The sequence below is a fragment of the Triticum urartu genome, chromosome 3A, assembly GCF_056163025.1.
Source record: "Triticum urartu cultivar PI428250 chromosome 3A, HENAU_Tu73, whole genome shotgun sequence".
In the NCBI taxonomy this organism is placed as follows: domain Eukaryota; kingdom Viridiplantae; phylum Streptophyta; class Magnoliopsida; order Poales; family Poaceae; genus Triticum; species Triticum urartu.
Genome location: NC_141875.1, coordinates 445,529,478 through 445,539,723, shown reverse-complemented (window position 1 = coordinate 445,539,723; position 10,246 = coordinate 445,529,478). Strand labels below are relative to the sequence as shown.

Here is a 10,246-nt window from a genome sequence, read left to right as displayed (position 1 = left end):
GGTGCCGCACCAGGCCGCCGCGGCCACCGCCGCACCCCGACGCCGCGCGTCGCCTCCGACCGGCCGCCGCCTCCCCGACCTCGTCTCCGGCCAGATCCGGCCGCGGGAGAGCCGGATCCGGCGACCCCGACCTTGCTGGCTGCCATCTTCGTCATCTCCGGCGAGCAGCGCCGCCGCCTCGTCTTGCGTGCCCGGGTCAAACCCTAGATCCGGAGGTCGAAATTCTTCTAAGTCCCCGATTTTTCCAGTTTCAAGTGCCTATGTTCATCATGTCATAACTTTGCATCCATAGCTCCGTTTTGGGCATATAGCATATCAAAATGTTCATCTCAGAGAGTACATCATTTCATTCCATTGCATTGTTTTCATTTGAGTTCATCTTGATGCCCGAAATGCTGTTAGAACAGGGCTACTTGGGATAATTGTCAGATCTGCTACTTCATTTAGGCTTTTGTCATTTTTTCCATGATTATTGTGTGCATGATATGCCCATGAGCTCTACATATGTTTTGTTAAGGGTTTTTCCATCTTTCCAGAGGTGCAACCCAGGTATTTTTGTGATGTGTGTGGTGACTAGCACAAGCTTGCAAAGTGAGGCACTTGGTAATGCTGATTTCAGGGATTTAGCATTTCCACCAAGTCCTTGAGCTGTTTATCTCATATGGCCATATGTTCATGTTGTTTCCTAGTGATCCGTGCCTCTTTTGAGGATGATCAGTAAGGATGTTTTGTTAATCTTGTAGTTCTCTATCCATCAATGTCTTTGTTTGCAATTATGGAGCACTCTAGCTTGAGTCAATCGAGCTCTACTTTTGCTACTTCGTGAATCTAGGCAGATTGTCTACTTGTTAGCGATTTTGCCGATGATGTTGTAGTTGATCCGTGCATGCTATGTTGTTGTTCTTGCCATGTCTAGCTTGCTTTTTGTGTATTCTTTATGGGTGTATGCTTAGATTATCATGACTTGCTCCGTAGTGAGTGCATCAAGCTCGCAAACATGCCTACTTGATATCTGTTTTCAGCATGCTCCAGTTTTCACAAGTCTGAGAACTGATTATGTTTTTGCCATGTTCACATGCTTGCAATTGTATTTTCTGATCCCTTTTGGTCAAGGTCACTAAGGGACTTTTGTTAAGCTCTTTGAGTAGCTCCATACCATGCTTAACTTTGCCATGTTCAGGTCCTGTAGCATGTAGTTTTGTTGCTCCAAAGAGTGCTACCTGATCTGAGATTCCAGACAAGTGTTAATTTCACTAAGTCTGAAATCTGTTTGCCATATGCATTTTTGCCATGCTTGTTTGAACCTGTTAATGGATGTTTTGGCCGTAGCTCAGTGCTAGACTTTTGTTAAGAATCATGAATGCATCCCTGCCATGTATTTTTATGCCATGTTTGGGTGTTGTAGCTTATTCATCTCATTGCATTTAGATGGCTACTTGCTGTAAATCGCAGACCGGTGTCATATTTGAATCGCTTGCCATTTCCAAACCGTAACTCCGATTCCGGCGTTCTTTATATCGTTTTCAATCGATTTCATCTCATATTTCTAGTGGCACACTTGGATTCCCAAGTTGAGGCCAGGTTCATGCATCCCTTGTCAAATCTTGCATATGCATCCCGCATCGCATCCCGCATAGCGTACCATCTGTGCATCATATTGTTTGAGCTTTGCACGTGGTTGATTGTGTTCCATTTGCTTGTTTGTCTTGTTTGGGTAGAGCCGGAAGACGAGTTTGCTAACGAGGAGCCCGTTGAGTTTGCTTTTGAGGATCCAGTCAACTCTGACAACTTTGCAGGCAAGATGATCATACCCTCGAAATCACTACTATCTTTGCTATGCTAGTTTGCTCGCTCTTTTGCTATGCCAATGCTATGATGTCTACCACTTGCTTTCAAGCCTCCCAAATTGCCATGTCAAACCTCTAACCCACCTTGTCCTAGCAAACCGTTGATTGGCTATGTTACCGCTTTGCTCAGCCCCTCTTATAGCGTTGCTAGTTGCAGGTGAAGATAGAAGACCGTTCCTTGTTGGAACATTTATTTACTTGTTGGGATATCATTATATTATCTGGTTATCTTAACGCATCTATACACTTGGTAAAGGGTGGAAGGCTCGGCCTCTCGCCTAGTGTTTTGTTCCACTCTTACCGCCCTAGTTTCCGTCATATCGGTGTTATGTTCCCGGATTTTGCGTTCCTTACGCGGTTGGGTTATAATGGGAACCCCTTGATAGTTTGCCTTGATTAAAGCTTTTCCAGCAATGCCCAACCTTGGTTTTACCTTTTTCCACCTAGCCTCTTTTTTCCCTTGGGTTTCCGGAGCCCGAGGGTCATCTTATTTTAAACCCCCCCCGGGCCAGTGCTCCTCTGAGTGTTGGTCCAACTCGTCAGCCGCCGGTGGCTACCAGGGGCAACTCTAGGCTGGCCTACCGGAAGTTTAGACAATCTGAGTGTGCCCTGAGAAAGAGATATGTGCAGCTCCTATCGGGATTTGTCAGCACATTCGAGCGGTGTTGCTGGATTTGTTTTAACCTGTCGAAGTGTCTTGAAGAACCGAGGTACCGAGTCTGATCGGAACGTCTCGGGAGGAGGTCTATTCCTTCGTTGACCGTGAGAGCTTCTCATGGGCTAAGTTGGGACTCCCCTGCAGGGATTTGAACTTTCGAAAGCCGTGCCCGCGGTTATGGGCAGATGGGAATTTGTTAATGTCCGGTTGTAGATAACTTGAACCTTAACTTAATTAAGATGAATCAACTGAGTGTGTTACCGTGATGGCCTCTTCTCGGCGGAGTCCGGGAAGTGGACACGGTGTTGGAGTAATGCTTGCGCAGGTTGCTCTCTAGTTTCTCGCTCGCGCTTTGCCTCCTCTTCTCGCTCTCTTTTGCGAACAGGATAGCCACCATATTTGCTAGTCGCTTGCTGCAGCTCCACATATTTACCTTGCCTTACCTATAAGCTTAAGTAGTCTTGATCGCGAGGGTGCGAGATTGCAGAGTCCCTGTGGCTCACAGATTACTATTACATCAGATGCAGGGCCTGATGATTCTGCTCCAGGTGGCGCGCTCGAGCTCAAGTGGGAGTTCGACGAGGACTCTCAACGATACTATGTTTCCTTTCCTGATGATCAGTAGTGGTGCCTAGTTGGGGTAATCGGGACCGTGTCGCATGTTGGGTTATCTTTTATTTTGGTGCCGTAGTCGGGCCATGAGTGTCTGAATGATGTAATGTTATTTATGTACTTGATTGACGTGGCGAGTGTAAGCCAACTATGTTATCTCCCCTTTTATTATCTATATTACATGGGATGTTGTGAAGATTGCCTAACTTGCGACATATGCCTTCAATGCGATTATGCCTCTAAGTCGTGCCTCGACACGTGGGAGATATAGTCGCATCGAGGGTGTTACAGTGGTGTTGCTAGCTTACAACGGTGCATCTCGGTGTAAAGCATCTCGTCGAGTTTGTCAGTGAGCTTCGTTCGTCATTGTCGTTCGTCACCGTCGCCGAAAAGTACTCGGCGTCGGGTCTGGGCCAACAATTGGTATCTAGAGCAAGGTTGATCTTCTAGTAACAGAGGATCATGGCGGACGACGAGAAGAACAAGCAGCTGGCAGAGTACTCTGGTGCGGCTAAAGTATTTGCTGCTCCAGCGAATTCGTCGTATCCACGATTTGATCGCGAGAACTTCGGGGTCTGGAAGGCCCTCATGGAGTGTGGTCTCCTCACCAACGAGCTATGGGCCACGGTCGACCCAGGAGGCGACGCGTTCAAGAAGGAGGGAGCCGAGCACCGGAAGGATCGGCAGGCGGCATCGGCGATTTACTAAGTGATGCCGATGGATGTCCTCCAACACCTAATCGCCAAAGAAACGGCGAAGGAGGCGTGGGATACTTTGAAGCTCATGTTCGAGGGACACACCCGCGTCAAGCAAGCCAACCTCCAAACTCTCCTAAGGAACTACGAGACTTTGGTCATGGGCGACAATGAGTCCATGGATGCGTTCGCTTCACGGGTGGCTACTCTCGTCAATCGGATTCGCGCACTTGGAGAAAACCTCACGGAGACCTCGGTTGTCCGGCGGTTCTTGTGCGCGGCCCCTCCCCGGTACCTGCAAATTGTCACGGCGATCGAGCAGTGCGTCGATCTTGAGACTCTCTCCATCGACGATCTCGTCGGACGGTACAAGGATCACGACGAGCGGATGCGGTATAGTCTCGGAGATGGGAGGAACGACGAGCTTGTGATGCTCACAAAGGCGCAGTGGATCACCCTCGAAAAGCATGGCAGATCCACGAGCAGTAGCAAGAAGAAGGGAAAGCAGCGTTCGGCGAGAAAGAACTTCGCCGACTCGGACGACGACTCAGACAATGAGGCTGCACCACCACCGAGGAGAAAGTTTGACATCAGGAAAGTGAGGTGTTATAACTGTGGACTCCTCGGCCACTTCAAGGTTGACTGCGAGGAAGCACCGAAGCAGAAGGCGCTCATGGCCCAGCAAGGAGATGATGGTGACATGATGTTGATGAGTGAACTCGTGGACGAGGAGGATCCAGACTCACAAGTGTTGACTAAAGAAATTGTCGAGCTTGTGGAAGAAAAAATTTGCCATCAAGATTATGGTTCGGAAACTCGTGTCGAAACTACAGATGCGGGGGGTGATTCCGAAATTTATGTTGATGTTACGGGCATAAGTGCCAACTTTGCTGGAGCGGATGCAGCAATAGCTGCGTGTGCTCAACCATGGAGAAGCAGTCTCTGTGTTGGTCAACTAGTGAAGAGGCCCGTAGGCAGTCGGAAAAGCGACATAAAAGTTTCGACTCAAGGCGAAGTCGTGGCGTCAGAAGACCATGACGCAAGGCGTGACGATGTAATCACGCTAAAAGCAGGCGAAGACGTGTCGTCAGAAGTCCACGACACATGGCGTCCATACATGGTCGTGCCAGAAAATCATGAAGCGAAGCGAGACGAGCGGACAGTTGCAGAAAGTGAGCAGGCAACCGACCCGAGGCACGCCGCAGCGTGCGTAGGCGGCAACGGCAGCGGCGTGTCATGCTGCAGCACAGGCGCTCATCCAGGAGCAGGAGCTCCGCACGCTGGCCTAGAGGCAACAGGCACAGCCAGAGGAGAGTGCAGTAGCAGGCCAGCTGGTGGTCCAGGAAGCCGCCCAGCAATAGTGAGCCAAGACGAGCGAGCCGATGTATCATGTGCCGAGCTGGAGGACACAAGTACCAAAGCACAAGCATGTATGCGTACCTGCAGCAGCATCAGCAAACCACATGTTTCACAGCCAGAGGAAGGAGTCAAGCCACCACGTGGTGGCCAACCAGTGAGAAAATGGGGGCAAGGCCCAGAAAGCTTGCAAGGGACGCTGAGCCCAGGAGGCTCGTCTGGACTTGAAAATAGCAGCCCGCGAGCTATAGGCTCTTCAAGAAGCGGCGTTTTTGTAGTGTCTGAATCGCCAGAAATAGGATCTTTGGCAAGTTCAGAGGCACCTATGTCGCCTTCGAAAGCAATGAAGAAACAGGCACCAACACCCACACCCGTTCTGCTACAACCGATGTCACACCCACATCCGGAGAATACTCTTCGGACGATTGACCCGGTAATGGTGAACGGGAGTGGGTGACAGTGTCTAGCAAGTGCCGAGAAACCGACGGAATTTGAGGACGCAAATATGATGGAGTGTTGGCGTCATGCTATGAAAGAAGAGTTCGGGTCGATCCATGATAATAATTCATGGGAGCTTGTGGATCTTCCCAACAATGAAAAGGCTATGGAGCTCAAGTGGGAATTCAAGGTCAAGAGAGATGTCGAAGTGTGCATGAAGCACAAAGCGAGGCTTGTGGCCAAAGGGTATGTGCAAGAGGAAAGTATGGACTTCGAAGAAGTGTTCGTTCCCATTGCAAAGATGGAGTCGGTGAGATTACTCATCGCTCTCGCGGCTCAGGAATCATGGAAAGTACATCACATGGATGTAGAATCTGTGTTTTTGAACAGCGAGATAGAAGGAGACGTGTATGTGAATCAACCACCGGGTTTCATCAAAGAGGGAGAAGAGCACAAGGTACTGAAGTTACATAAAATCTTGTATGGGCTATGGCAAGGACCTCGGGAGTGGAACACCAAACTTGATCGAACGTTGATTTCTCTTGGATTTGAGAAAGCCCCACTAGAGCATGCAATGTACAAGAGAGGTGAAGGAAAGGATCGTCTACTAGTTGGCATCTACGTCGACGACCTATTGATAACTGGAGCAGATGAAGAGGTGATTGCAAAGTTCAAGCTACAGATGAAAGAGCTTTTCAAGATGGATGATCTAGGTCTTTCGAGCTACTACCCTGCGATAGAGGTACATCAAAAGACGAAAGGGATCACACTATGCCAGAAGGCATATACAAGGAAGGTACTTGAAAGATGTGGCATGAAATATTGCAATCTAATTGACGCTCCAACGAAACCTCGTCTTGAGCTAAACAAGAAGAGTAAAGCACCCGCAGTTAATGCAATAGAGTATATTACAACTGCCACTGCGGCGTGTGAAGGTGTGTGGCTAGGGCGGCTACACGGTGATCTCATGGATCGAGATCTGGAACAAGTGGTGCTTAATGTTGATAGCAAGTCTGAAAGTTTTCTACGCGAAGATCCAGTGCGGCATGATAGAAGCAAGCACACTGATACGGTGTATCACTACATAAAGGACTGAGTGGTAGAAGTTAAGATGAAGGTCAACTACGTTTGCACCGATGATCAGATGGCAGACATCCTAAACAAGGCTTTGGATCGACAGAAGCTCTTGAAGATGCGAAGAAGGATCGGCGTCGGAGTTGTGACATAACGACGTCGTGTTTAGGGGGTGATTGTTGGAAGTAAACCCAATGTCCGGTCCGATTACAAGTATGTATACGGGTCCAACTAGTATAGGAATCCATTACCTAGTAGGATTAGTACTGGTCCTAGGCTAGCTGTTATATATACGATGTAATACCCCTGTACTTTTTATTGTGAGATCAATCAATAAAGCAATAAGGCTCGAGACGAGCCTTTGGCAATACATCAGTCTCGCGTGCGTTAGTGTGGTTCCGGCCGGTTGGCCGCTGTGTGCGTACGTGAGATACTAGTTGATCAAAGGAATAGATCAAGCTAGTACGTGGTGTTGCTAGCTTACAACGGTGCATCTCGACGTAAAGCATCTCATCGAGTTTGTCAGCGAGCTTCGTTCGTCATCGTCGTTCATCACCGTCGCCGGAAAGTACTCGGCGTCGGGTCTAGGCCAACAGGAAAGTGTTGGAAATATGCCCTAGAGACAATAATAAAATAGTTATTATTAAATTTCCTTATTCATGATAATTGTCTATTGTTCATGATATAATTGTATTAACCAGAAACTGTAATACATGTGTGAATACATAGACCACAACATGTCCCTAGTGAGCCTCTATTTGACTAGCTTGTTGATCAATAGACGGTTGTCGTTTCCTAACCATGGACATTGGATGTTGTTGATAACAGGATCACATCACTAGGAGAATGATGTGATGGACAAGACCCCTCCTAAGCATAGCACAAGATCGTGTAGTTCGTTTGCTAGAGCTTTTCTAATGTCAAGTATCATTTCCTTAGACCATGAGATTGTGCAACTCCCGGATACCGTAGGAGTGCTTTGGGTGTATCAAACGTCACAACGTAACTGGGTGACTATAAAGGTGCACTACAGGTATCTCCGAAAGTGTTTGTTGGGTTGGCACGAATCGAGACTGGGATTTGTCACTCTGTATGATGGAGAGGTATCTTTGGGCCCACTCGGTAATGCATCATCATAATGAGCTCAATGTGACTAAGGAGTTAGACACGGGATCATGCGTTACTGAACAAGTAAAGAGACTTGCCGGTAACAAGATTGAACCAGGTACGGGAATATCGACGATCGAATCTCGGGCAAGTAACATACCGATGGACAAAGGGAATTGTATACGTGATTGATTGAATCCCCGACATCGAGGTTCATCCGATGAGATCATCATGGAACATGTGGGAGCCAACATGGGTATCCAGATCCCGTTGTCGGTTATTGGTTGAAGAGATGTCTTGGTCATGTCTGCATGCACTACAAAAAAATACACTTCCGTGATGATACGTGTTTGTCACAGTAGGTCCCATTTTCTGTCATGCATGTACATCCATGAAAAATTTATGACATAATCAAGATAGTCATACCTGTGTTGTCGTAGAAGTGTTCCATGACATTACCAAAATTATCATCACGGAAGTGTCCACTTCCATGACGATAAATCGCGTGTCACAGAAGTGCTTTCGTCAAGGGTGACCGACATGTGGCATCCACCGTAGCGGAACGTCGTTAAGCTATTGGGTCGGGTTTTGGATCCGATAACCCGTTAACAGCCCCGACCAATGGGGATTTTCCATGTGTAAAATCATCATTGGTTGGAGGAAACATGTGTCGGCTCATCGTTGGGACAGATGTCAACCACTCATTGGACGGAAGGCGCCTATGATACGTCGACATGTGGCACGGCCCAACAGAGGCCCATTCCTGTGAAAAGGTCAGCCCGTTTGACTTGGTCAAAAGCTGGCGGGACGGCCCATGGAAAGCCTGTTAACAGCCTGTTCGAATATAGCCCATTTACAGCCTGCTAACCCAAGGCCCGTTACGCCCTATCCGAATTAGGCCCAGTAGCGTCATCTGGGCCATCCAATAAGATTCCAGCCTGTTTTCACTTCTGGCCCATGTATGGCCCATGACGTCTTTCGGCCCATATGAGGCCCTATGTAACTCTTGGCCTACTAACGGCCCGTGGTTAAACTGGCCCGTAATGAACAGTGTATCACTTTACACCCATTAACGGCCCGTGGTGAAACTGGCCCATAATGAACAGTGTATCACTTTATACCCATTAACGTACGGCCCATTATTCCGTTGGGCCGTTTCCAGCCCATGTTACCTTTCGGCCTTCTCAGAGCCCATTTATTCTTGGGCTCATTTCCAGAATTCGTTTACTTAGGGCCCGTTACTGTCATTTTCTGCTTGTGGGCCAAATTCAGCCCGTGGTTACAGTCGGCCCATTTGTGGTCCGTTAATACGTTGGGCCGATTTCATAGCGTCATCAAATACGGACTATTAATGATGGCCCGTTATGGTCGGCCCATGAACGGACGATTCCAACTCTAGCCCGTTTACGGCCATAATGCGGTCTGTTTGGCCCATGTTTGGTCAATCGATTATACGGCCCGTATAAGGCCCATTGATAATACGGCCCGCAGAAGGCCCATTGTTTCTACGGCTCGTAGAAGTCCCATTGTTTCTACAGCCCGTAGAAGGCCCACTGTTTCTACGGCCAGTAGGAGGCCCAGTGTCACTACAGTAAATATTAGCCCATGGTTATTGTGGCCTAGTTTTAAAAAATAGGTTATTGCAGCCACTAGCTAACCGCGGAAAAAGAACTGCAATGACTACAAGCAAACAAATAAACAAGAAAACAAGGAAATAAATAAGCAAGCAACTAACGCTAGGCTATCACGGCTATTACACATATTACATCCACTGGGCATCAAAGTTCACCACCAGTGCAAATATAGGGAACAAAGCAGCATATCATATACACTGGTTGTCAAAGTTGGCGACCAGCGCAAATAAACGCCGCAACAAAACAAATCCAGAACTGAAACCACTTCAGAAGATCTCAAGAAACAATATCCTGGGTACCCATAATGCTGGCAAGATGCTTAGCAAGCTTATTTAACTTTCTCTTATTTGGCGCTTAAATCCTCCAGTGCTTGCTGTTGCACCAGAAAATATGCATCTGAATTCTGCAGGGACTTCCTCAGTCCTTTAGCTTCCTGTCACAGCACATCTGATCGATGTCTTTCAACTTGAAGTTGAGACTCAAGAAGACGAACCGATTCAGGCAGCAAGTTTGAAGAGCTTGTTCCAGCAGTAGTGGCCAGTTACTCAAACACTACATCAAGACAGGACTTTTGGGTTCCCTCACTGTCGTCAAGATAGTTTTTATCAGCTTTCTTGGAGACCAACAGGGATGTCTCACTATCTTGAACCTTATCTGCATTACTTCCTTTACCATTGGATAACGCGGTACTGTTCTCCAATATTTTGTCTGCATTCTAAAAGAGAAACAAGCAGACGCATCACATGTTTACCATGTTGTATATGAAACTCATTTTGGTAAATGAGTTCAGTAGTAAAGTGGACAGGATAACAGCATGAAACAAAC

At 47.7% G+C, this 10,246-nt stretch overlaps 1 pseudogene; it reads left to right on the top strand.

Annotated features, from left to right (window-relative positions):
* The first annotated feature begins 3,579 nt into the window (after positions 1-3,579).
* On the top strand, positions 3,580-9,872 carry LOC147980015 (uncharacterized; annotated as a pseudogene).
* Positions 9,873-10,246: the final 374 nt, after the last annotated feature.